The sequence below is a fragment of the Bubalus bubalis genome, chromosome 5 (assembly GCF_019923935.1).
Source record: "Bubalus bubalis isolate 160015118507 breed Murrah chromosome 5, NDDB_SH_1, whole genome shotgun sequence".
NCBI lineage: Eukaryota > Metazoa > Chordata > Mammalia > Artiodactyla > Bovidae > Bubalus > Bubalus bubalis.
In genome coordinates this window covers 88,592,220-88,603,415 of record NC_059161.1, presented here as the reverse complement: position 1 = coordinate 88,603,415, position 11,196 = coordinate 88,592,220, and the positions used below count along the sequence as shown (strand labels likewise).

The following is an 11,196-nucleotide window of genomic DNA, read 5'->3' as shown; positions in this document are numbered from 1 at the left end:
ATCCAGAGCCCAAGCAAATACCAACGTGAGAAAATCGTCCCCTGTCTGCAAACAGGAGGGCTCCAAGCCAGTGCGTAAAAATGAGATTAGCTTTTTTCGTTATAAATGATAGAAGATGCTTTGGGGGAAAAAACACCAAAGACAGAACTGCGTGGTGTAGCCTAGATATTTTCAAGTTCAATTCGGAACCATGATCATGCTAATAGGGACTTAAAAAAAAAAAAAAAAAAAAACTGGAGGGAGGCACCCTGGAGTTCCCTGGCTTCATGGTACACCTTCAAGTCTAGCTTTCCTCTCTTGTAAATCTGCAGCTCTAGCGCTAGAATGAAGAGTCAAGTTTATCACCCAGAGCCTGAGGCACTATTAGATGCTAAGTGCTAAATGGGAATTCAATTACGTTCTCGCCATCCTATTTACTAAAGCAGAAAATTGGAATTATTTAGTTTTAGAGCAGCGTTTCTCCCTTGTGGGTAGGGAGTGGGCAGAGACACTCTTCCCCTGGAGGACGTATCATATTCTGCCGGAGTGTGTATGAAAATAATGTATTTAATATTACATTATAAATTTAAAAACTGAGACACCACCCAAAGTCATTATTTTTGTGATGTAAACTCCATCAGGAAGGCAGAAGGAAAGGTCTTTTATATAAGAAAATAAACTTTCGTCTGTCTCTCAGTGATTTCATTAGGAAGACAAGAGCAAGGCCTCTGGATGCATGCTGAAAAGTGGGAGAGATTTTGATGTTCATCAAGGAAGAGCCTAGTGTGGTCTTCCTTGGTGGCCCAGTGGTTATGAATCCGCCTGCCAATGCAAGGGACATGGCTTTGATCCCTGGTTGGGGAAGACTCCACATGCCAAGGGGTAACTAAGCCTGTGCAACATGACTACCAAAGCCTGTGTGCCTAGAGCCCTGCTCCTCAACAAGAGGAGCCACCGCAACGAGGAGCCTGCACCCTGCATCTCGAGAGTAGCCCCTGCTCGCTGCAATAGAGAGGTCAGTATGCAGCAACCAAGACCCAGCACGGCAGAAAAACACACGCAAGTAAAAAGAATGCAAAGGCAATCTGACAAATACATTTTTTTTTTAAGAAAATAGATTGAAAAGCGTAAGCCCACAGCAGGGTCTCATACAACAGATCTCATAAAAATGGTGCCAAGCTTTCCCTTCACTTAAACTGGCAAATTCAATCTAATGGAGTCTTCCTAACCATTTGATTAACAGAAGATTAACTGTTACCCATTTGATTTTTTTTTTTTTTGCATTAATCATTTTTGGTAGTATATACACCTGATCTTCATGGTAACGGTCTGTTTGAAGCCAGAACGGTTCTTTCCGGCATGGCCGAGTTCTTTCACTGCTGGTGGCAGCTTGCCGGTGTGGGAGAGGAGTTATTGAGCACAGATGTCCTTTATGATTTGATTCTTAGCAAAATGAGGTAATGGAGTGCTCACTAAAGCATGGAATCTGTTACAGTTCTCCTGCTTCGCTTGGAGGAAGCATGGAAATAAGAAATGTCTTTTCTTTCTTCTTTTCATTTCTCACTAAGCTTGTTAGAAGAAGAAATGACATTAAGCTATTCTGTGTGTTGAATTTGTGCCTGCTTCCATATCTAAGAATGTTTTCAGTTATAAAACCATTAACAAATTTCAGAAAAGGAAGCAAAGCATGTCATGTAATTATCAGATAGTTTCAAGATTAGTGGTTTCAACTATGTTTTCCTTAAAACTCCAAGATCTTATACCAAAATTAAAGTGCAGAATCATTAATTTATGGTTAATCATTCAAGAATTGTCATCGTTTGTCGGCAAATTTTGCCAAGTTTGTAGGCAAAATGTTACATTAGCTTTAAGGATCATATTTTCATTTCTCTTTTACCTTTGAAAGTCTTGAATGTGTTTTCAGTAAAACACTTTCTAAATGTCCTTTTGATGACTGTATCTGCTGTATTTAGCAGAAATGCATCCTCTGATATGCCTGTAGAACTACAGGGGTAATCTTTCCATTAAAAGCATCAGGAACATCATGCTTAGGAGGGATCTATGTTCTTTCCTGCGTTTCTCAACTTAGAAAGGATTTGAAGAAATACAGAAGAAGCCAAAAATATCAATAGAAAGTTGAAAGAATCTGAGTTCAAATGCATACATACTTAGGAAAGAACAAGAGGCTAACAAAGTTGCCATATGAAGATACAGACCAGTATTTGTCACGAATAATTTGAGTGATGCTACCAGCTCTTTCATGAAAAGTGGCCTCTTCCACAAACAGTTCCATAGCAATGGCTTCCAGGAATAGTTCTAACACTTGCTCTGCCAGGCACTGTGATAGCAAAATGCAGGGCTAGACATCACATCACGGTGTATGTCTTACTCTGCCTGACCCTGGAATATGTGGGCCAGGCTTACTGGAAGGAGCTGGAAGCGTGTCTGTGGAATGTTCTTCCCATCATCAGATGTGTAACATTGTAGACAGGATTCAGTTCTCACGAATGCCTCTGTGGTTCAGTCACTAAGCCATGTTGAACTCTTTGCAACCCCATGGACTGCAGCATGCCAGGCTCCCCTGTTCTCCACTATCTCCTGGAGTTTGCTCAAACTCGTGTCCATTGGGTAGGTGATGCCATCCAACCATCTCATCCTCTGTTATCCCCTTCTCCTCCTGCCTTCAATATTTCCCAGCACTGGGGTCTTTTCCAAAGAGTTGGCTTTCACATAGCTAAAGTTTTGGAGCTTCAGCTTCAGTATCAGTCCTTCCAATGAATATTCAAGGTAGATTGTCTTTAGGATTGATTTGTTTGATCCCCTTGCAGCCAAGAGATTCTCGAAGCTCTTTTCTAGCACCACAATTTGAAAGCATCAGTTCTTTGGTGGTGAGCCTTCTTTACGGTCCAACTCACATCTGTACATGATTACTGGAAAAATCATAGCTTTGACTCTATGGACCTTTGTTGGTAAAGTGATGTCTCCGCTTTTTAATATGCTGTCTAGGTTTGTTGAGACCATTAATAATATAAAACAGTATTTGATCAACCATGCTAGAAAAAGTACTCTTTTTATTTTCTTCTACAAAGAATAATACAACAATGTTGTCAAATAAAGAAGCAATCAAAGAGTAAGCAGCAAAAACATGTACAAAGTAAAACAGAAGTGGTTCAATCAGTCATAGTAAGTGTTATTTTCCTGAATGTTGGTGACGTTTGCCGCATTTGTCAGCTTTTTAAGATTTGCAATTTATTGGACTTTCTGTTTTTCAGTTTGAATTTTGTACCCAATTTCCTATTTATGTTTTAAAACTTCTTTTTCTTCAGAATGGCCCTCCAAACTGGGTAAGATCCAAGATTCCCCAAACCTGGTTTGGTAACTAAGACTATGCTATCCTAGCTTATAATGACATAGTCCAGATGTGTTGTCTTTCTTGATGTGTGTGCAAAGGTTTGTAACACACCCCAAGGAGGGCATTTCTCAAGCTTGTCTGGACAGCTCATCTGTTCTGTTGGTATTCTCTTGCCCAATTAAGTCTTGGGTTCTATAGAGCTCCTGATTAAGTAGCTCGTTCAATACTTGGTCCTCAGCGTTGTCCAAAAGGATTCATTCAACACAGTCTATAAGGAAGAAATAAATCTTATTAATTCAAATGGGTCTAAATAAGATAAATCTTCCTTGTTCTTAGAGACAATAACTGTGGATAAAATAAAATGAGGAAGAATGTAAGGAGTATCCATCCATTAACGAAAGGAGTAATCTTGTTTGCACTGGTTACTGATGTGGGTGTCATCTTAACTATTGCTTGAAGTATCTTCAACTACAACAGCCACAACGAAATAGAGTACGCCATTCATCATTCAGCGGCTGTTTGCCCTCAGAACATAATGGAGCCACAGTGCTTTGGTTTCCAGTGAGTAATTTCTCTTTGGGGCTTGGTGAGAACGCAGACTCCCTTGGCACAGATATCAATCTTAATTGAATAGACATGATGACAAAACACAGACAGTAGAACTACAGAGAGGCAAGGGCAGGCAAAGAGCTCTGCTCGAGTGAGTTTCAAGGCAACACTTGATAGAGAGAAGCCAGTGAGACAACAATGGTGTCGTTGTCCTGCGCCCCAAGAGTGATGGAAATGCTGCTGCTTTCCCAATGCCAGGCTCAGGAAGTCATGACCTCAGGTTAGAACACCCAGCTCTCTGGTACTGTGCTGTGAGCTTGTTATTAGGACTGCTCCCTTCTCTTTACCTTTATGTCTAAAGCCTATTCAAAGAGTTCAGCTGGCCCTCCCCACTTCTTTTTCCACTAAACAACCTACCTGATTTTCTTTTTACCATTATTGCTTTCTTGCCTGTGTTGTGTTGGTCATCACAGTGCCGGTCATTGGGTAGGTTCTCAAACATTTGTTGAATTAATGGTCATGGTTGTCTTACATTAGTGACAGGAAATGAAATTTGTTATTAATGATAATGATGAAAATTATGTGCAAAGAGCAATAGTAGCAGGTACTGCTGCTGCTGCTAAGTCGCTTCAGTCGTGTCCGACTCTGTGTGACCCCATAGACGGCAGCCCACCAGGCTCCCCCGTCCCTGGGATTCTCCAGGCAAGAACACTGGAGTGGGTTGCCATTTCCTTCTCCAAGCAGGTACTAGGTACCACATATTAAATGCCAAAAACTTTTCACATATTGTCTATTTGAATCTTCACAGAAAGTTTTCAAGGTAGTTATCACTGTTTCTATGTAACATTTCAGAACACTGAGACTCAGAAATTTAATAATGTATCCAAAAATTTTAAAGCTAAGATTTTTGTTTTGGCGGGCTGGGGTGGGAAATCTAAACATCACATTATTTTTGCATTCATTTTCTATGCAACAAAATTATATTTTGTATATAATGTAAATTTTGTTGCTTTTCAGTCACTAAGTCATAGTCAGTTCTTTGTGACCCCATGGACTGTAGCCCACCAGGTTCTTCTGTCCATTGGATTCTCAAAGCAAGAATACTGGAGTGAGTTGCCATTTCCTCCTCCAGGGGATCTTCCCAATCCAGGGACTGAACCTGCATCTCTTGCATCTCCTGCATTGGCAGGCAGATTCTTTACCACTGAGGCACCACGGAAGCTACCATCACATAAGTATACTATGTTTAATATAGCATACATGCATATGTATGTATGTATGTATATGAATCTATCATGTTTCTCTTACCATGATATAAGTTCAGTGAAGGCAGAGATGACTCCTATTTCATATTTTCAAATATTTATGAAATCTAATGGTTTAGTAAATTCATCATTGGACCTTTGTTTTCTCTCAAAAAAAAATCTTTCTGGGCGTTTTATCTGGTGGATACTTGAGACTAACAGAATGTGCAGGTGCCTTGATTTAAGGCAGATTGTTTCAATTGGATTGCAAGAATTTAATGTGAAGTGTTTAATGTCTAATACTGTGCAAAATGACATCAGAAGAGAAGTGTTGATACTCATTTCCAGTGGGAAAGTAGACATAGATTTACTCTGCAATTGGAAAGAATGGACGCATTAAATAGGTGATAGCTTTGCAGTTGACTGTCTACCAGTGTACTCAATGGTTACGTTCTTCAAAAGTATCTTTATTTTACCATGAGTTTCCCTGAAAATGGAGCCTGAGTAAAAAGCCTGAATGCAGGTGGTTTATTTGGAATATGTTCTGGGAGCAGAAGTGAGGAAGAAGGAATGAACAGAGAAGGAGAGAAAATACACTGAAGCTAATGCAATGGCTACAGTGATGGGTGATTTTTCACTTAATCCTTTGGGATAAAATATGTCTAAGACCTACCCACCTGATTGGAGAAAGAGGAAACATGTATCCATGAGCCCACCTTTCCACAGGTCAAGGATGGCCTGCATGGTGTTAAACCCCCTGCTTCTGGACTGTGATATGATGAAGCAGGGTGAGTTTGTGGGGGCGGGGCAGAGGAAGGAGTTTTCCAGCAGAAAAAAAAACAATCCCAGGTGTTTGCAATAGCGGCTAGAATGGGACCTGAAGCTGGGAGGATTTTAGTTGTATTTAAGAAGTATAAGTTACGCTTGGGCAATTAAAAATTTTTTATTAAGATTGATTTTTATCAACATTTAAGAGATAAAGAAACATAGGATATATTGAATAGGCTAAAGCATTTTCTGTTTTTATCAATACATTAACGTGAACCAGGGCTCCCCACCTTGGTGCAGTAGTAAAGAATCCACCTGTCAACACAGGAGACACAAGAGATGTGAGTAAAATCCCTGGGTTGGGAAGATCCCCTGGAGAAGGAAATGGCAATCTACTTCAATATTCTTGCCTGGGAAAGTCCATGGACAGAGGAGCCTGGACAGCTACAGTCCATGTGGTCACAGAGAATCGTACACCACTGAACAACTGAACACACACACACACGACACGAACAAATCACCAGCTTATGGGGAAGAAATAAATGTTAAAAAAAAATCCAAAATTTTTCTAGTAATGTCCAGTTGATCCAGATGACACTAGCATAATCTATTAGCTATGTCAATCTCTATCTTCTAGATTAAAATAATTTTGCATATGAAGTTTTTATCATAACCAATGACAAGTTCAGAACAATGATGCCCTGAACTTAATGCTTTTGTTAATATTGATGATGTCGCCTGCTCTCGTTTCACCAAGGTGAACTATTCATCTGGGGCTGATGACATTTTTACTTTTTTTGGTTTAAAATAACTTTTTATTGCCCAGGATATTTTTTTTTCCTTGTCTTATTTTGTTTGTTTTATTTGCTTTTGTTTTCTTTTTTCATAACCATAAATTCAAGCTTAGGGAAGCTTGCCTTTGTCCTGGAAAACAAAACAACAAAGCTTTCATATCATTTGTAACCTGGTCTCATTTGAAGAGACAGGTGGGTTATCTTGCAAGAGTAAGATTTATACCATGAATGGTGCAGGTCTAGGTTTGGTGGTACTGAGAGAAGACAATGGGATTCTTGACAAAATTACAATCTGCTGGTGGCGTTTGCGGAAAAGAAGCCCTTTCAAATTTCTAAACAACAGTAAAGTCTTATTAGAAAATTCTAAAGTGTTTTACAGGCCAAAGAGGGAATGAGGTTATTAGCAAAATGCCTCAACAGAGTTGGAATAAAGTACTGGATTTGAGAGTTAACTGGAACTTGGATATGTAAAAAGAAGGTGGAGGTTGGGTCACGTTTACAATGGTCTCAAGTTCAAATAAACTACTGTGGCAAGATACCACTTCACAAGTCACACGCTGGCCCAGGGACTCTTCTCTTCCCTTAGTAGGTGCTGGCAGAAGGCGTGCTCAGTCGTTTTGCAATGTAGATGCTTAGTTAGCCCCAAAGCCAAAACATGGGAGAGGAAGAGAGATGGAATGAACACCTTAAGAAACTCTGTGGAGAAGATCCCCCCTTTCCTCATAGCTCCACTTTTCTTCATGCTTAAGGAAACGGAACGTTTAGGGTGCCTGAAGTGGAACTCCTTGGGTAGAATGTTTTCAGGTCTACTGGACCAGTTGGACAGCCAGTCCACACTTTTCTTCAGAGCATCCACTTCTTCCTCTCCTTCTGCAACTTCTTCTTCTGACTGAGAGCTATGGTCCTTGCTGGTATGCATTTCCACATCAAACATGATCTGCCCATCTTCTGTGGGGAAGGGCTGTCACAGTGAGAGCTGCCTCTTGAACTGCTCTGTCCAGGTTCATGCTGTGCATCCAAAAGAGTCTTCTCCACGTCCCCATTGAGGAAGGTATGCGCTCCAGCCCCCCGTTCTTCCCATTGCCGTTATCACTGCCATTGCTGCTGTTCCTGGGGAGCTCCACCCAGGAGCTGTTGAGGCCGGAGGGCGGTGGCAGAGACTGTTCGCCTTCCTCACAGTTGTTGTTGCTGTTGTGCGGGGGCGGCGGCTGATATACCAAGTGAGACGACATCATCAGGCGGCTGGAAGAGCTGCGGCCCCGCAGCAAGGACCATCTGCGGTTCTCCAGCAGCAACACAACCAACATTTTTACTTTCATGGAGGTAAAACTGGACAGTTTCTTGCTTCCTTATCCCTGGAATGTTAACTAATGTTTTATAGTCTAATATGTTTAGCTTAAAGCCTAATGTTTTAAATTTATACATTAAAATAAAACACTGGAAATATATGTGCATTTACAGAATATAATCTTTGTACATCTGAGCAATGCAGAGTAACATGAAAACCAAGGATGCTTTTGAAGGTGAGGAAGTCACCTTGCATCACGTTATGAATACGTTATGCTGTTTTTATTTCATGACCTAGCAGTCTTCCTTAACTGCACTGCCTTTTCATATTTTCTAGTGATTGAAAAAACTGCCTAGACATCTCAATAACATCATTTTGGGTAGGAATTCTGATCTACCACTCTAAGATCTTGTTTAAGCCTGGGACCCTGGTGTACTGGATGGAACGTACCATAAAAGTAAACTATTAGACCTAGAGAGGAAAGGGAAGGAAGGAAAGGGAAAATGAAAACAAAGAGAAAATACTACATAGTAACTTAGCAGCAACCTGACATATGAATGATGAAGAATATCTTAAGAATAACAAATTCTCATATCATAAAACACTGAATATTAAGCAAAATTAGTAAAAATGTATCAGTTTCTAGTCAGAGTCCTGAAAATGAAAAAAGTCAAGGATGAAGATAATTCTGGGATTTCCCTGGTGGTCCAGTGAGTAAAGACTTCACTCCCAATGCAAGGGGCCTGGGTTCAATCCCTGATCCAGGTACAAGATCCTGCATACGTGCCACAACCAAGAAGCCCGCATGCTGCAGTGAAGATCCCACAAGCCAGGACTAAGACCTGGCACAATGGGATATTACCTAGCCACTAATAAGAATTGAAATAATGCCATCTGCAGCAACATGGAAGGACCTACAGATTGTCACACTAAGTGAAGTAAGTCAGACAGAGAAGGAGAAATACTGTATAAATCCCTTAAATGTGGAATCTGAACAGAAATGATGCAAGCTGAACTTGTAAAGCAGAAAGATACTCGCAGACTCAGAGAATGAATTTATGGTTTCCAGGGGGAAGGATGGAGGGAAGGGATAGTTAGTTAGGGAGTTTGGAGTGGATACATATACACTGCTATATTTAAAATGGATAACCAGTAGGGTCCTACAGTATAGTACCTGGAACTCTGTTCAATGTTATGAGGGAGCATGGATGGGAGGGGAATTTGGAGGAGCATGGATACATGTATATGTATGGCTGAGTCTCTTCACTGTTCACCTGAAACTGTAACAACATTGTTTGTTAATCAGCTATACCCTATTACAAAATAAAAAGTAAAAAAAAAAAGACCCAGTACAGCCAAAATAAATAAATAATAAAATTTAAAAATTAATATAATAAATCCAACTACTTTTAATTCTTAAAAAAGATAATATTATAAACTATCAGAAGGAAAAGCAAGATTGACTTCAAAGAAATAGCAATTAGATAAATGGTAGAGTTAAGATAAGGGAGAGTAGACGTGGGAAGAAAGTAAAGTAATATTGTCTGATTCTTGAGGGAAGTTTATTTTTAGCCTGGAATTTTATACCGAGTTATCATTACAGAGGGACTGCAACTGACATTCTTAGGTGTACAAAAACCAACCTCTAAATCCCCACTTAAAGAACTGCTGCTGCTGCTGCTAAGTCACTTCAGTCGTGTCCGACTCTGTGCGACCCCATAGACAGCAGCCCACCAGGCTCCCCCGTCCCTGGGATTCTCCAGGCAAGAACACTGGAGTGGGTTGCCATTTCCTTCTCCAATGCATGAAAGTGAAAAGTGAAAGTGAAGTCGCTCAGTCATGTCTGGCTCTTCTCGACCCCATGGACAGCAGCCTACCAGGCTCCTCTGTCCATGGGATTTTTTCCAGGCAAGAGTACTGGAGTGGGTTGCCATTGCTTTCTCTGCACTTAAAGAACTATTAAAGGACAAATGTCACCAATGAGAAGGAATAGGGTAATATCATGACACAGATACTGATAAAATTTAATTAATGAACAGAAAAGTGCTAATCAGCTCTTTTTTACACAAAAAGAAATTATAATATTCTAAGCAAAAGCAGATTAGGAGTGTGAAAGTTCACTAACATTCTTGTGATCTAGGAGAAGGATAGAAATACTGAAGAAGCGTACATTTCCTAAGAAAAAATTGGGGATTCCAGACCAAGTTGGCAACACAGAAGGCTCCTGAAGTTTCCTCCCATGAATGCACCAAGCTACACATGGAGCAGTTCCCTCTGAGAGACCTCCACCAACCCACTGAGTGATTTCACTACTTTGGTGACTGAAAATACCCGCATTGATATTTCAGAGAGGTAGACACACTCTCACCATAAAATAAGCCCCCAGCAGAGCACCATACAACCAGGGGCTTCCCAAATCCCAGCTTCTCTCTGAGGAGCAAATCATACACCTAGTGTGCCAGCTTCTAAGGCTGCCACTGGAGGGCTGCCACCTAGACCTTCAGCTGCCACCCAGCTTAAAGTCTGGAAGGGGCTTTCATGAGCCCCCTCCCCCTCGCCCCAGACTCGAGAAAGCAAACTTTTCACTTGCTTTGGCTGTCCCCCAGAGCTCAGTGCAGAGGGTGAAGGCAAAAACATCCATGTCCCAGTCTTTCCCTGGAAGAGGTTTGACTACATACCTTACAAGCTGCTGACTGAGGATCAGTCATCTGATTAGCATGCATCTGAGAAATGAAACATTTCCTGCCATATCAGTAGACAAGGGAGTCATGTCATCAGCGATTGCAGCCTCCAACTCTGAGGGAACCCAGGAAGGAAAAGAAGACCTGCCATCTAGCAGCTACAGGCCACTCGCTACACTGACTCCCAGGGAAGCTCCAGACGTGAAAAACACAGGCACTGGCCCCAGAGCCCCAGAGAGCTGCGGGGCACAGCAGAGAAATGATTCCAGTGAGCCCAGAGCGTGCATCTTCCCATACACAGGGAAGTGCTGAATTCCTTACCTTGGGTTATCCGGTTTTCCCTAAATAACAATAATCTTTTGATATTCAAACTACTTGTCGTTTGTCAAAAAACTGTATAACCTGGCTCCTCCCTTCGCCTCCTCAGAGCAGTTCTCTTAGGCTTCCTTAAGATGCTGTCTCCTAGCCTTGAAGTCCTAAAAATCCGCACTAAATAAAACATAACTCTTAGATCATGATTATTTTTCTAAGTTGATAAATC

At 41.0% G+C, this 11,196-nt stretch overlaps 1 pseudogene; it reads right to left on the bottom strand.

Annotated features, from left to right (window-relative positions):
* Positions 1–7,085: 7,085 nt before the first annotated feature.
* LOC102394510 lies at positions 7,086–7,918 on the bottom strand (annotated as a pseudogene).
* Positions 7,919–11,196: the final 3,278 nt, after the last annotated feature.